The 17,055-nt window shown below is 39.1% G+C and overlaps 1 long non-coding RNA gene across 1 annotated transcript in view; it reads left to right on the top strand.

Annotated features, from left to right (window-relative positions):
• The window catches only part of LOC139046200 (uncharacterized), a 67,167-nt gene extending 58,097 nt beyond the window's left edge, over nucleotides 1–9,070 (top strand). Inside the window, exons 3-4 of the long non-coding RNA XR_011505914.1 lie at nucleotides 2,823–2,885; nucleotides 8,914–9,070. This is a non-coding gene — a long non-coding RNA (uncharacterized lncRNA). The remainder of the gene's footprint in view (nucleotides 1–2,822; nucleotides 2,886–8,913) is intronic.
• The last annotated feature ends 7,985 nt before the right edge of the window (nucleotides 9,071–17,055 follow it).

The following is a 17,055-nucleotide window of genomic DNA, read 5'->3' as shown; positions in this document are numbered from 1 at the left end:
TTGATTATAAAAATCTGTAACTATGGAGCTAACTGGCAAGGAAAATCCTTAGGACTCCGTGAATAACTTTGCATAAAGCATGCGTTTTGCCTCCTGTGCTGTTTTTATTTTACCTTCTAACGTGCACCTTGAGTCTCAGGTTCAAGTTATCTACAAGGAGCTCCATGTCATCCCTATGAATTAATACACCCTTATACTCTTCTTGTCCCTGGGCTTAGGAGCACCTTCTATCTCAGAATCTAATAAGGGCATTCTTCATGAGGATAATTAAAAGCCTTCACCCTCAACCAACAAAACAGGCTTTAATCAAAAAGTTGAATATGGTGATTCCTCCTCCCGTGGTTGAATAAATCAGATACAAACCGGGATGCAGATACGCAAGATCAAAGTGGAAACTACCTCTTCTGGTTCCGTGAAGAGCAAATTGTTTTATTGACTTTTCTTCAACATAGCTCTTGTTCTGCCTTGTAGGGGTTTTCTTCTTTGCATTTTTTTTAAAATGGAATTTGAGGATCTCTAAGGAAGGAAACAAGGAACTTTGACTAACACAGCCTCTGTCTTGCTAGAGGCAGAGCTGACTTTGATATTGTACTTTTTAATTACAGTGGAGACTACCAAGGCCTCCTGAGTAAAAGCCAGCCACCGTCTTTCCTTCCAGAAAACAGACAAGGGTGTAGGCAAGGAAACAAGGACATCTCAGTCTTCCTGAAAATAGGAGCCTGAGATGCCTATATCAGGAGGAATGCTTGGGCACTGTCTGTCCCTCTCCAGACATTAGCCTGTTGGGCACTGGCAGAGATGTGGCAAGAATTTCTGAGGGCCACACGGGGTCTGGACAAACCTCATTTCACAACTTAATCATTCCAATGGATAGGAGCAGCAATGCTTTGCCTGGTAGTTATGTAAGATGAAAGGAGTCTCAAACCTGAATAAAACTGTATTATTCAGCTGCTTTCATTCACTCTAAAGGCATTCTACTCTATAGGTTATGCATGAATTCTTCCCATTTGCCAGAGTAAAGCACAGTAGCCAAAAGTCATCAATGTTTTATAAACTGTGACTAATCCCATACATAGTCTTCTGTGTCTCTCTCTCTTTTCCCCTACTGTTCAGAATATTTTGTATTTGCAGATATTTAGCTGCTGCTTCTCTGTACTGTTATTATTTTTTAAATCACTTGAGACCATGGCATACTCTGGGGTTTAGGATTGATAGGGTTATTAGGGAGGCCTGCTCTCCCAAACCTTTAGATCGCTTTGAAATATTTTCCTTGAAAATACCAACAAATAAATCTGAAGCTCTGCCTTCCAGAAGTGGCAGCATGGTGCATTTCCAGGGGCCGCTTGGTTTTTACCAAGCTGTTAACTCCCCAAAATAGTGGTGGGCTCATGAATGTTTAGCAAATCATGGTAATGAATGTGGCCAAGGCAGACATAGCCAGTGTGTGTTTTTTTAATCATGCACCATTTAGTACAAAGATGACTCTTGGATGTTTTGGCAAATTAATTTGTATTGCACTTCAGAGAAGGGAGAGAGCAGCTGGGCTCCAGCCCACGGAGCTGCACTAGCTGGATCTGCTAATAAAGTTGCTGCTGCCACTGCCTCCTATGAAAGCACAAATGGAACTGTGAGGCACAGGGAATTCTTTGCTGTTTCCCTCCAGGGTTTTGGTTGAAGCCATGTCAGTCCTTTAATGCTTCCAAGAGTTCCTGCTGTGCCATGTCAGCAACTTCAGTGCAGCGACTGAGCAACCATTTCCAAAAGAGGCATCCTCTACAATTTAACAATCGATCACAATGCCATCTTCTTTGAAATTTGATTAAATGTGTACTCTTGGACTTTTATGCAATTCAAATATAACTCCTCCCCCACTGCTCTTTTATGTGTGATATTTTGTGAAACCCTGTGTGAAAGGTCTTTTACAGGGTCTGGGTATTTGCTAAGTGTTGATTTAAAGACAAATGATCTAAAAGAAAATGGTGTTTGAAAGAAGTTCCAAAATTAGTTACTCTTCTAAGAAAATATCAGATGGGAAGTGGAAGGAGAGGGAGATGTAAGTTAACACATATATAAACATATTCAAAATCCTCCCCAATCTTTGTCGTTCTAATAGCGTCTACACTATTGACTGCTGTCACCCCAAACCTCTTCATCATTAAGTCTCACCTCCCAACCGAGTTATATCCTAACACAACCAGCACACACCAGCTACCAGGTTTTCTTTTCTTTTCCTATGCCTCCCTTTTACTCTGTTGCCATTCAATTCTTCTTTTTTTTTTTAATCAGAAGCATATCTTTTCCCTCTTTCCCCTGATTTTTTCCAGTTCTGCCTCTTAACTATTAAAATAGCAGCACTAAATCCCAGGAACCATCCTTGCTCCTCTGCTTAGAGGGCAGAGGAGTGGGAGAAACCACACGGGCAAAGACAGAATTTTCTTTAGCAGGAGAGAAGGAAGAAGGCTGGGAATACTCATACTATAGTAATTTTTTGATGGCTACAGTCTTGTCCCTGGGTGCACATGACCTTCTTCTAAAAATACGTAAGAAGACCGTACTGTTCTGCCTTTCAGGAGAGCTGTGGGCCACCAGGAGTTGGTGAGGCCTGGGGTTAGTTTCGAGTTTTTTCTAATATCAAATATGTTTACTGAGACCTTTAAGACTTGAGCTGAGTTGGAATTTACCAAGACACTTAGAAAGACTAAAGGCTTTTCATATCATTTAATACTGTCATTTGATACTAATTTTATATTTTGCTTGATGAATAGCTCTATGACTATCTTCATATGTAAGAATTTAACATTTAAAATAATTTACACTTTCAGCCTGTGTGTTTTGTTATTTGGTTGCTAAATGAAGGACTAAAGAGTTCCTGAAAATGCTGAAAGGTAAGTGTTTCATGGTTTGACTCCTTCCAATAGCCTTCATGGTAGTGATGATGATAAAGATGGTAATGATATCAAATATTTATGGAGAGTTTAATTTGTATCAGGTGTGTCCAAGGACTTTATATATATATTAATTAATTTAATCTTCATAACAACCTCATTAGGTAGAAACATCTATTATTTCCATTTTTCATGTAAAGAAACAGAGGCACAGAGAAGTTAAGTAACTAGTGAAGTGGGCTTGGTGCCAAGTTGCTTGGATTGGCCGAGCACAACCTGTGCCTAGCTGTGCAGCCTGTAATAAATGGCCGAAGAGAACTTACCCCAGGGCTGCCTTTAATGGGCTGTCAGCCAGTTTGCCACCTCTGCTCGACATTTATCTCTATTAGAAACACAGATTGGAAAGTTGCCACTGGCTTCTGATGTCAGATAATGTGCTGTCCAACTACACATTAATAAATAAGGACAGAAAATAGAATCACAGCTTTTGGCCTATCTGTGGCAGACAGACTATGGCCCTTAGGGCACCCAGACTCTGAACAAATTAGTTTCCATAGAATTATGGTTAGAATTTTTCGAATCTGAGCATCTACTATTTTGTGCCCAGGACTGTGCCCAGGTAGACATAATAGAAAACATAAAAGAAGCAGAAAAATACTATTATCAGTTTTAGAGTCACCTGCGTGTCTGTAGGGGAAACATGACAGCACACGGAAAATAACTAATGAGCAGTACATGGGCACATTTGAGTGAGGTCCAATGTGTGCATTTCAGATAATGAGTACTATGGCAGCTGTATATTGCATAATGGAGCCTGGACCTAATGCAGGTGGTACATGTGGCTGCTTCAACAGCTCCACCATCCATGAGCCCTGGGAAATACAAGATGTCATTCCACATTCACCCTCTCCAAAGCCTTGAAATAAGGCATGACTATCAGCATTGAGTCAAAAATTGGCCAGTAATATTTTTCCACATTGACTTTGGATTCATAGGTAAGCAGATGAGTGTTATGATCAACACTGAAAGGTAGAGTGTGACCTCTAGAAGTGTCTTTGCTACTTGCTGGAAGGCTTGAGTCTTTATTGGTCCTGAAATGTCCCATGACATAGCATGGTCCAAACGGCTAAACTATTCATTCATTCAATACATAATTAGAAGTTGCTACTTTGTGTCACATTCTCTGCTAGCTCTCTGAGATATTTCAAATTCTAGGAGGGTAAAGCACAGAATTTAGTGTCAGGAAATCTGTGTTATAATCCTGGCTCTCTCTGTAATTTATAGTGAGGCAGAATGAAAGTCAATTTACCTACCTTGGCTTCAACTCCACATTTGTGAATGAGCAATTGGCTACATCTGTTGTTTATAAACTGCGTTCCATGGAGTTCTGTGGGATCTTTCTCAGGGCTGCCTGGGATATTCCAGAACAGTGGTTCTCAACCAGGAGAAATTTCCCATCCCCTACTCTCAGAGGACATTTCAGTAATGTCTGGGGAACGTGTTTGCTTCTGGCATCTAGTGGCAGACGGGTAGAGGCCCTGGATGTTGCCAAACATCCTATAAGGCACAAGATATCCCCCACAACAAAGAATTAGGTGACCCCAAAATGCTGAAAACACCCAGGTTGAGAAACGCTGCTGTGGAAGACATGTGCGAGCCCGAGCTGGTGGGTCTCTGGGCCCCTAACCCACTAACACCAAAGTACATCCACTTTCATTTGCAGGGTCTAGCAAGCGATATCTGACAGACAGTAAGCACATGTGCAAATTTAACTGTCTTTATTTTCTATAACTGAGATTAAATTATATGTTAATTCCCCCACTCTGGTTCTCATTCAGCTCAGAGTTTACACTAAGGTATTTCAAAGTTCTGTTCCTTCCTTTCCTTTTCTTTAGCTCTGAATCTACCTCTGGGGTTTAAAAACCATCCTGGCATTGAGGGGAAGTAGAAGTCGAGTCCACTACCACCCTTAGTGCTACCCTCTTGTCTGCAGCCATGCACCCCTCTCTGCCGGTCTTCAGTCATCGGATCATTTTTTAACATTTCATTTGTTTAGAGTAGTTTTAGGTTCACAGCAAAATTGAGGGGAAGGTACAGAGATTTCCCATATACCCTCCACACATGTATAGCCTCCTCCATTATTAACATCCGATACCAGAGTGGCAATTTGTTAGAACTGTTGAACTTACACTGACACATCATAATCACCCAAGGTCCATAGTTTACCTTAGGGCTCACTGTTGGTGTTGTATGTTCTGTAAGTTTGAACAAATGCATAATGAGATGTATCCATCATTACAGTACCATGGAGTATTTTCACCGCCCTAAAAATCTTCTGTGCTCTGCCTGTTCGTCCCTGTCTGCACCCCCACCCCTACCCCTGGCAACCACTGAAATTTTTACTGTCTCTATAGTTGTGCATTTCCAGAATGTCATACAGTTGGAATCATACAGTATGTAGCCTTTCCATATTGGCTTCTTTCACTTAGTAATGTGCACTTAAGTTTCTTCTATGTCTTTTCATGGCTTGATAGCTCATTTCTTTTCAGCATTGAATAATATTCCATTGTCTGGATGTGCAACATTTATTTACCCAGTAACCTGCTGAGGGATATCTTGGTTACTTCCAAGTTCTGGCAATTAGGAATAAAGCTGCTGTACACATCCATGGACAGGCTTCTCTGTGGACATAAGTTTTCAACCCCAGTCATCAGTTTTTATCTTTGCTGTTCTCGTCTCTGACCTGCCATATCCACCAGCTCCTGGGCCTCACAGTACCTGCACTAGCATGCTCTAATCACATCTGTAATGAGATCTGGTTCGCTCCCTCGGCACTTGTGTTCTTATTTTGGGGCTACTGGAAATTTTCACATTTGTTCCCTGACCCCTCTGGGCTGCGGAGCCTCAGGGTAGGGCTCTCTCAGACCCTCTCTACCTACGCCTGACCTGGCACTATTTCTAATCACAGTTGTGGCCCCATGCTGGAGAGGGGGCCTTCTCTGTGAGGCTCTCTGGCACTCCTAATGGGGATCTGAAAAATGGGACACATTTCTCTTGCACTTTCAGACCCCCAATTCTATCAAGGTTTCCTTTGCAGAGACCCCCACCAGCAGCTTATTCTGTTGTTTCCCCCTTCACTATCTTTTCTCCTCCTAGCTGGTTGAAATTTATCTCTTTAAGAGTGGGAAATGGCTTCTACATAATCTGGCATTTTTTTCCAACTTTATTGTATGTAGTATAAAATTAATGCTCTTATTTTTATCAAAATGGCCATTTCAATAAATGCTTTCTTCTTTCAAAATCCTTGCTCTTGAAATAGCAAAACTTGCCTTTTAAGCTATTAAGTCTGTCGTGAATTTCAACACCCTAAACATAAGAATGGACTCCTTTGTAATCCAGTGATGTCTGGCCTTTCCTAGTGATAGGAATGCCACTGACTCGAGGTGTAGTGGGTTTCAGGATTAATAGTTATAGTTTTAACATACTTTCAAAAATGTGATGTGCTGCTTAAAAAGAAAAGAAGGAAAGAAGGAAGGAAGGAGGGAGGGAAGGGTGGGAGGGAGAAAGGAAAGTGGAAGGAAGGATTGAAAAAGCCATGGACTAGAAGGTCTCTATTCTTATTCTTTCATAAAGTGATCTGAATGTGTGAAAAGCCTAGGATGTAGTCTATACTTATTATTCTCTTTCCTTGATGTATAATTTTCTTCCTTAAAGAGACTACGGGAAGAAAAGACCCTGGAGTTTCCAAAAGGAAGCAAGGAGATCCACACAGTTTTCCTTTGAAACTCATTGTCAACAGGAAAACAGGATCGGATAATTGGAAACATTTTACACAGACATTTGGCTAGATACCACTCATATATTATTCCTACCAGAGAATTTGCTTCTCAACACTTGGAGATATTCAAAGAGATAGAAAAAATATTCCCCACCAGGGAAAATAATATAATTATCAAATTCAGGGATTGAGGAATATCTCTCTCCCACCCCACATCTCTTTTTATCATCTATCTATCTATCTATCTATCTGTCTATCTACCTACCTATCTATCTACATATCTATCTATTTAATCTTTAGTACAGGTGGTAATTTCTGCCTATTTTTTAGGAGACTAAGATTTAAATCCCTAATGGTAAGGCAAGGATTTATTTGAAAGGCATTGTGTGTCATTCATTCATTCAAATAATGGAATGTGCAATCCATAGATAAATTCCTTGACCTAGGGGTTTAGAAGACAAGATCCTAGTCCTACCTGGGTTATTAATTAGTAATATAACTCCGAAAAAGCCACTATATCTTTATGTAGCTCAACTCTCTCATCTTTAAAATTGAGGACTATTTCTATGGTTAGAAATATGTGTCTTTTTCTCCTACTACCCACCCTTGGCATATACAGCTTTCTTAGACTCTAATGTGCACATGAATGTAATTCCTACATTTAATGATTTAAACTGCCTAAGATTAAATACTCTATCAGTTCTATTACATCTGTGGTATCTTACTTAGCAATCATTACCTGATAAAGTGCACAGTAAGTAATAATTACCGATCTAATGAATATAAGCCATTGGCAAACCAAGAACTAAAATCATCCCTTTTGACTACAAATACATTCTCCGTGTTTCAGATAAAGTCTAAACTATAACATGTAAATTTTTATTGAAAGTAATCTAACAAATAAGACACTTCAGCTGAAAACAAAGTAAAATCAATCTTATTTTCCCTTTCTTTCCATTTAATTCCCCGAGTTTGGGCAAAATTTAATCAATGGAGGGTCGTGTTGAAAGCTAACACATTTATGTGGTGGGTCAGGTTTCTGATTAAAGAAGGAACATTGAACTTTAGTCAGCTCAACATTCTGGGAAATGCAGCTATTCAGTCATGTTGCATCTGCCACTGGAATAATTTATTATGAAGTTCCATTCATTTAAAAGAAGGTGTAGGTAATTAGATTTTCCACTCAAAGCTTTGCTATCTGGTGGGAGCTAACATTTTAAATTAAGAAGGCTTTTGGAAGGGCACAGTTATATTGAGATTACTATACAGTCCCAAAGTAAAAATCCCCTACCTACCATTGCTGAATCTCATGGCATGCTCCCAAAATGCATCCCTGGAGGTTTTCCATCTATGTCAGTGGCCATATTTCTACCTCTTCTTGAAAAATGGGCCATCCTGTTATCGATGTTAAGTGATAATTCTCTGGGTTCACATGTTCCTATTTACCTTTGAGTCAGAGTAGCTGATAACTGCTATCAGCTGCATAACTCATTTTCCCTGAAGTTCTGGTTTAAGATAAGACTTTGCTTGCATTCTAGTCTCCAGATGGAATATGTGCTTGCGTTTAAAAAAGTGTGCATGTGCACCCACGTATGTGAGAGGCAGAAATAGTGCAAGAGGAGTGCAATCTAGATCTTGCTATGGATTCCATTCTTATCCTTCCCACGGTCGGATAGATTGACGGTGATTGTGATCCCGATTCTGGCTCTGCACTGAGTAATTATGGAATGATGGGGAAAGTCTTCACTTACCCTCTCTTTCTTTGCCAAGGTATTTGATGAAGACAATGACGGTCTCCAAAGCAGTTTCTGTTGCTATTAGTCAACATATACTAAAAGCCTAGCATAGTATGTTTTCTGAAAACATGAACAAGCCAAGATTTTTGCCCTTTGAAAATTCACATGGCTTAAGATGAATGAATAAGTAGAAATAACTCTGCCATGTACCACTATCATCTGAAATCTTATTCAGAGCAGATAGTGTTATTGTGTTTCTGTTATTACAGATTCAATATTGACTGGAGTTTCATCTAGATCCATATCACCTGGCTATTATGTAGGTGAGGAATATAATACTTAGCTAGATCGCTTAGATGTTTCTGCTTTACATATTCTGTTCTTAAGGAGACCTCTGAATGCCCCAGTATTTATAGTGAATACAATCAAGAATCATCTTTTGAACTAATAAGATCTAATCTGTAGAAGAATCTGACTGCAATTTTTTCTTTTTCCTAAATGTTCATTTACTCAGAAAAAGCACAGAAGAAAGTTTATGGCTCATTTGAAGCATATCAGGATCTGTTTAATGAAGAGAGGCAGTTGGGACTGCATATTTTCAGTTGTGAAAAAGGAAATTAATAAGAGATGGAGATAACCACGGTTTCTATGGAAGTGGGCTTGCAACACAGGTATGACTGCTTCCCACTGAGGTTTACACAGCAAAATAAACTCAGCTGCTGATTGTCTTGTGCTTTTTTGCAGACACCTGTTACAATGCAATGTGATGAGGATGTATCAAAGCGCCATCCACCCCCACAGGTCAAAATATTCTAATACCTTGTATTTATGTGGCAACTGCCTCCAGGGACCTCACAGTGCTGACACACAACATTACTCCCTGATTACATTTCACAAGCCCCTACAGCAATTGGGTGACCGCTGTGCAAATCCAGCCATAGCTGCATGCTCCGAGTGTGGAAACAGAACAGTACTTGGAAATCCAGCCCCAAATATGAACTTTGAGTGCAATGCTGCATGATGAATTAAAGGCAAGGAGGCTTGGGCTGGCCATCAGAAAGGGCTTTGTCTCCAGAGCAACATTAAATGTAAAATTAGGTTCAAAAATAGAGTGGTCATGGCTGGTAATATAAAAAAAAAATGGCTGGGCATTATGGATTATTATTAAGAAATAAAGTAAGAGACCAGTTATCAAGAGAAAGATTGCCTGACTTGGTTGAGTCTAACCACCATTTGTTTCCTGTGGGTCAGGTGCTCATCAACACAGTAAAAGAACTATGCTTATTTAAATCTACATCATGCCATAGCTCTGCTTGTGGGAGAGAACCGTAACAGAGGCAGGAGCAACCTGTGGCCAAGGGAGCATCATACACGTCCAAGCTATCTGGGAACTGGCAGACCTCCCAGTTCAGCAATGTAACACATTTATTGCGGGTAATGGAATACACCTCTATATCAAAGGGATGTGTATTCAATCTTTCTCACCATATTTTCTGGATGTAAGTATTAACGTTTTCACTGGCTGTGCTATGAAGCATACGGGGTCCTCAGAGCCCAGAAAAACATGTGGCTTTGATTTCCACTTAACATTAATGTCCCCAGTATAGACACTTATTTATAACAAACTGATGATGTTGAGGATGCCCCTCCCTGCCCCCTTCCCCTCCTCCTGGCAAATTTCTGGTACCTGGGCTAAGGGCAATGATTCCTTCTCTCCTGTCATTAGCTTGGCCTGGCATTAACAGGCAGAATGATAATCATCTTATTTTCATATGTGAGAAAACCCAACAAAAGCTTCAAGAGCTAAACTGCAATTAGGACACTGATTACCATATGAATAATTTGCCAATATATTGTCATCACTGTCAGAATGAAGGAAAGGAAAGGAAATAAATGAATAACTATAGATCATCATGACAAGTGTGGGGACACTTCAGTTCTTTTTCTTCCACATGCAGAATGAACAAAAGCACAGTAGACCCAGGACCATCTTAGACCTAGACAATTGTGATACTTGCTCCAAACTCAGTGCTTTAGTGCAACACCCTCTAGTCTTCTGGTTACTTCACTCCCTATGGGATGAGGGGTGCCTTGGGGACCCAGGGAAATGTCCACTGAAAACCTTGCAGATCACACGCCAGGTACCCATAACCTGGACATTTCCCATCAATTGGGCGCAAGTATGCTTCCAGTGATTTTGTGTGCCTTTTACCCAGACTTTTCTAAGCCTGAGGACAATGGACAGTTGTTTCAGGGGTGTGTGGATGAAGCTTGAATTTCTGAGGAGTATGTCTTGGTATGTTTGTGGGGTGCTGCACTGCGTGATGATGAGTGGGAATGAGGGAGTGGGTATCCTGTGAGCAGGGGCCTGTCTCGGTACTCTTGCAAATATTAGTGTGAGTCTACATAGACACATGCCAAATAATCTCAGTCACTACCCCTACTACAACCAATACACCCCTACAGTGAATCTTAGGCTTCTGGCTGTAGAAATAAATTTTTATTTTTCCTTGAATTGCTACAAAGCACTGGCCCTCTTCTTTTTTGTTAAAACCCAAAGGCCAACAGTTAGATTACATCCCACTTTTTCAATCTTCTCAAATCTTTGTAGGGACAGAATGCCAAAGGCAGCACACATATACTCAATCAAGAAAGTAATTTTGGAAATGATGGTCTGCACAAATGGATGCGACTATTAGGTAAGACGCCAGGAGGCATGGCTTTAATGCTCAGGGTGAAATTATGTTGAGGGAATTTTTTTTTTATAACTGATTGCCCCCTGGTCTGCCTTATTCCCTGCTTCTTGGAAATGATTTTCATATCCCCTGTTTTCCATCAATTATTTCTTTTCATTTTATGTGGCAAGTGTGAGCCTGGCAAGGCCCAGTATCAGCAGGACTTTGAGATGAGTAGACAGAGTGCTATTGTAGGATTATAGCACTGGGCAGAATTTCAGAGAAGCTAGCCAGGTCTGTTCTCTTCTCAATCTAATACTTCTCCTAGTCTATAGGAAAGGGAAAGCAGGACAGCAAAGAAATAAGAAATGGATGATACTGGGCACTTGAGAGAAGGGAATGGGGGTCAGTGAAGAGGTGAAAGGCATGAAAGGGAGATGTCAACCAAATTTGGTCTTTTATAAAATTTTAATTAAGGAGAGGCTTAGCAAAATGGATACCTGCTTACAAATTGTATCATAGGCATTTAGAATCATTTCTTAGGGTAGATTTTCCCAAGCGAGGTTCAATGGTTCAGCAGGTATCAGTATTTTAAGGCCCTTGCTGTCTAAGTCAGATTGTAACCTGCACTTCAACTGGAACTATCTGATGCTTCCTGTTTTACTGGATTTTCGCTAGTTTAGCAATTACTTCCTTTTTATCATTATTAAAAAAATTCTTGTTTAATAGCCAAAATGTTATCTTACTCTTTTAATTTTATTTTCTATTGTTACTAGTGAATCAAATGGTTTTCAATATGTCTGTTATCTTGTATTCCCACTTTTCAAATGATTTGTTTAGGTCTTTTGCCCATATTAGAGTCTAAGTATTTTAGTTAGGGAACCTTTCCTGTTGGATATTAGATGGCACAGCCATTGTATGTAAAAAGTGACCCATGCAATGTGTTTTCAACTCAATGAATTTTTGTTTGTATGTAGACCCAGGCACGCTGTTTTCCTTTTTATTTTATTTTTTAAAATTTGCTTTGAAATATTGTAGCAGTTGAATGACTTAGGATGAGAGTAAAGCTGATTTTGTCCTTTTAAAAAACTATTTTTAAAGTCTGATCATTTAAAATGAAACCAGAAAATACTGTGGGTCATCAACTGAATCAACACTGTAGCTAATTCTAACTTATTTTTTAATCAGCTAGCAACTGTTTTTCTTGTAAGCACTGACATGAGACACATATAAGGTGATTTTCTCAACAGGGGAAAAAAATTTAAAGAGCTTTTTGCTCCTTTGAGAAATGCTACAAAGAGATCTGGTAAGAGAGAAGGAAGCTTGAGCCAAGAACTTTCCCTCGGTCCCCAGAGACAGTAGAAATGAAATGGCCACTTCAGTCAATCTCCATCTGCTACAGGAGTCCACACTGAAGCCTTCTTTCGCTTAATTTGCTGGACTGGATTATTTCTGAAGCTTGTTCTCACTTTAGAAGAATAGCATATACACCACGAGTGAAGGACGGGAAGACACAGCAAAATGACCTTGCCTCTCCAACGAAATCAAACTTAATCTTTTTTGAATGGTTCAAGAGGTTGCATTTTTCATTCCTTTACTCATTTGTTCAATTACTATATATTGAGCTCTGTGCTTAAGGCATTAAGCTGTTGCAAGGAGGATATAAAAAGAAATTATATCGCTTCCTGCCCCACAAGCCTGTGTGGTTGAGTAGGAATGATGTGACACGTTCTTAACGTGACATCATCCAAGGTGGAAGTGATAAATGATCTATGAGAGGTTCAGCTGAGGTGCCATGGATGTTCAGTGTTGGGGAGTATCCAAATAACCCTGCATTGACCAGACTCTGGAACTGCTGCTCAGTGTTTCATTTCCATTTGCTTGTGTAGTTGGAGCAGCTGCACTGCAAATGGCAGAACTTCCTGGTAGTGTGGCTCAGGACTGCCCTTACAGTCCACGGGGGGATCCCTCCATGGTTAAGGTAGGCAGTTCCTGTTTGCTGGCTGTCAGTATAGTTTTCTTCTGCTTTCCATTTGTGATATCATTTCTTTCCCATTGAATATAATCTGATGGTACTGAATTAGGGGCCCTGTCCTTTTTAACTAAATTTGGCGCATGGTCCAAGCTGTGCTAAACCTCTATTCCCACTCTAAAATTTGAATGTAGAGCAAAGTGACAGAATTCATCCTCTCTGGATTGTTCATATGGTTCCTATATCCAGTCTTGGTTCCTGCTCTGATTCTCTAACCTCTCTGAGGTTATCATTCGAAATCCTCACCTTACGTAGGTTAGCTAGAGTTGGGTTTTTGGTGCCAGGTAAAACATTTGTTGTCTCCTGTCCTGGACTTATTTTTCTACCCTTCTGTAGCCTGCCCTTCCCCTAGGAGGCTGACCGGAATGGACTATATCAAAGGCTTCTCTTTTCCTCTGGTTTATGGTTGGGTTTTGACAAAGGAGAGTTCTCATAGGAGATCAGAGGAAGGAGGAAACTGAGATCAGATCTCTTGGCCCCTTCCTTGTAAAATCACCCTTGGCTGCTTTGTTTCTCAACTAAGCCGGCGTTCTGACTGTAAGTGATAAAGTTTTGCTGTGCTAATTAAACAGACAACATTGCCACGTCTCTTATGTTAAAGTAAGGGGATTGGTGGAGAAGGGGTGAGACCCTGAGAAATTGAATGATATTAGACATGAACAAGGCTGAGACATTTTTGCTTCTGACTTTATCTAAGCCTCTCTTTATGGGAGTGGGGATGGTTCCTGTCCCTCCCCCCTCTGAGGGAACTAGCTGTCCTCTGCTTAAAGCTCTTCAATGACTGCACTTGAGCCAGTGCTTCAGTTGCCTCAGAATTTTATGTCTGTCTTCTTCAGCATCCACCCCCACTACCATTCTTTGTGGTTCATGAAGAGACTTAGCTCCCAATATTGCCTACAACCCCTACAAATTGCAAGGGTAAATGATCTTATACATTGAGTTTGAAAGTTTTCTCTTTTTTAAACTTTTTTGGAAGAATATAAAAAGGGTTGGTGTTAATTCTTTTTTAAATGTTTGGTGGACCTTACCAGTGAAACCATCTGGTCCTGGGTTTTTCTTTGTTTGGCGGTTTTTGACTATTGATTCAATCTGATTTGTTATTGGTCTGTTCGGGTTTTCTATTTCTTCATGATTTAGTCTCGGTAGGTTGTATGTTTCTAGGAATTAGTGCATTTCTTCTAGTTTATTCAATTTGTTGTTGTATAATTGTTCACAGTAGTCTCAGCATTACCCTGATATCAAAGCCAGATGAAGATATTACAAGAAAAGAAAACTACAGGTCAATATGCCTAATGCATATACATGGAAAAATTTTTAAGAAAATATTAGCAAATAGAATTCAACAGTACATTAAAAGGGTCATACACCATGACCAAGTGGGATGCAGTCCTGGGATGCAAATATGGTTCAACATATGCAAATCAATTAATGTAATACACTGCATTAGTAGAATCAAGGAAAAAAATAGTAGAATGAAGGATAAAAATCACTTCACCATTTCAATAGATGCAGAAAAGCATTGGATAAAATTCAATACCCTTTCATGATAAAAACTATCAATAAATTAGGTATATAAGGAATATACCTCAATAAAATATAGTCCATGTATGAAAATCCCACAACTAACTCATACTCAATGGTGAAAATTTAAAGATTTTTCTCTAAGATTAGGAAAAAGGCAAGGATGCTCACTCTCACCACTTTTATTAAATATAGTACTGGAAGTCCTAGCCAGAACAATCAGGCAAGAAAAAGAAAAGGCATCCAAATCAGAAAGAAAGAAGTAAAATAATCTCTGTTTGCAGGTGACATGATCTTACATGTATAAAACCCTAAAGACTCCACAAAAATAAAAACCATTAGAATTCAATAAATTTGCAGGATGCAAAATCAACATACAAAAATTGGTTGTATTCTATATACTAACAATGAACTATCAAAAAAGAAAATGAAGCAAACAATCTCATTTACAATAGCACCCAAAAGAATAAAATATTTAGAAATAAACTTAACCAAGGAGTTGAAAGACCCGTACATTGAAAATTATATAACATTGATGAAAAAAATTAAAGACACAAATAAGTGAATAGATATTCTGTGTTCATGGATTAAAAGACTTAATGTTAAAATGTCCATACTACCCAAAGTGACCTACAGATTCAATGCAATCCCGCTCAAAATCCCAATGGCATTTTTTACAGAAATAGAAAAAACAATTCTAAAATTCGTATGGAAACACAAAAGACCTTGAATAGCCAAAGCAATACTGAGAAAGAGGAACAAAGCTGGAGGCATAAAAATAGATATTTAGATCAATGGACCAGAATAGAGATCCCAGAAATAAACCCATGCATATACAGTTAACTGATCTTCAACAAGGATGCTAAAAATATGTAATGGGGAAAGGATTGTCTCTTCAACAAATCATGTTGGGAAAACTGGATATCCACATGCAAAAGAATAAAATTGGACCCTTATACCATACACAAAAATTAATTACAAATGAACTAAAGACTTACACATAAGAACTGAAAATGTAAAATTCCTGAAAGAAAACATAGGGGAAAGCTTCATGATATTGATCCTAGGTATCTCTTGGATATTGCAACAAAAGCAAAAATAGACAAATGGGATTTTGTGAAGCTAAAATGCCTCTGCAAAGCAAAGGAAATAACAGAGTGAAAAGGCAACGTATGGAATGGGAGAAAATATTTTCAAATCGTATATCTGATAAGGGGTTAATATCCAAAATATATAAGGAACTCCTACAGCCCAATAGCTAAAAAATGAGTACTGCGATTAAATGATGGGCAAAGGACTTGAATAGACATTTCTCTAAAGAAAACATACAGGGGCCAGCCCCGTGACCAAGTTGTTAAGTTTACACATTCCACTTCGGCGACCAGGGGTTTGCCAGTTCAGATCCTGGGCACAGGCCTACACACCGCTCATCAAGCCATGCTGTGGCGGCGTCCTGTATGGAGGAACTAGAATGACCTACAACTAGGGTATACAACTATGCACTGGGGCTTTGGGGAGACAAAAAAATAAAAAATCAAACAAAAAACAGTGATGCTAAACTTTAAAAAAAAACCATACAAATAACCAACAGGTATAGGAAAAGGTGCTCAATATCAGCAATCATCAGAGAAATGCAAATCAAAACCACAATGAGATATCAGCTCACACTTAGGACATTAGGATAATTGTTATAAAAAGACAAAAGACTACAAGCGTTGGTGAGGCTGTAGCGAAATTGGAAGACTTGTACACTGTTAATGGGAACATAAAATGGAGTAGCCACTATGGAAAACAGTATGGAGGTTCCTCAAAAAATTAAAAATAGAACTACCATACGATTCAGCAGTTCCACTTCTGGGTATATATTGAAACAGGATCTCAAAGAGGTATCTACATTCCCATGTTCTTTGCAAAATTATTCAAAATATCCAAGATATGGAAACAAACTAAACGTCCATTGGTGGATGAATGGATAAAGAAAATGTGGTGTATAAATACAATGCAGCATTATTCAGCTTTAAAAAAGAAGGAAATCCTGCCATACACAACAACATGGATGAATGTGGAAGACATTACACTAAGTGAAATTGGCTAGTCACAGAAGGACAAATATTGCATAATTCCACTTACACAAGGTATCTAAAATAATCAAACTCATAAAAACAGGGAGAAGAATGGTGGTTGCCAGGGGCTGAGAGGAAGGGGAAATGGGGTAGCTATTCAATGGATGTAAAGTTTCAGTTATACAAAATGAATAAGTTCTAGAGATCTGCTGTACAACATTGTGCCTACAGATAACAATACTGTATTGTGCACTTCAAAATTTGTAAAGAGTGTAGTTCACAAGTGTTCTTACCACAATAACAAATAAAGAAAAGTTTACTTACAAACAATAAATACATTTCATTATCTGGGAAAAAATAGCTGT

This window comes from Equus asinus, chromosome 9 (assembly GCF_041296235.1).
Source record: "Equus asinus isolate D_3611 breed Donkey chromosome 9, EquAss-T2T_v2, whole genome shotgun sequence".
Taxonomy (NCBI): Eukaryota; Metazoa; Chordata; class Mammalia; order Perissodactyla; family Equidae; genus Equus; species Equus asinus.
This window is presented reverse-complemented; position numbering and strand designations above follow the sequence as displayed.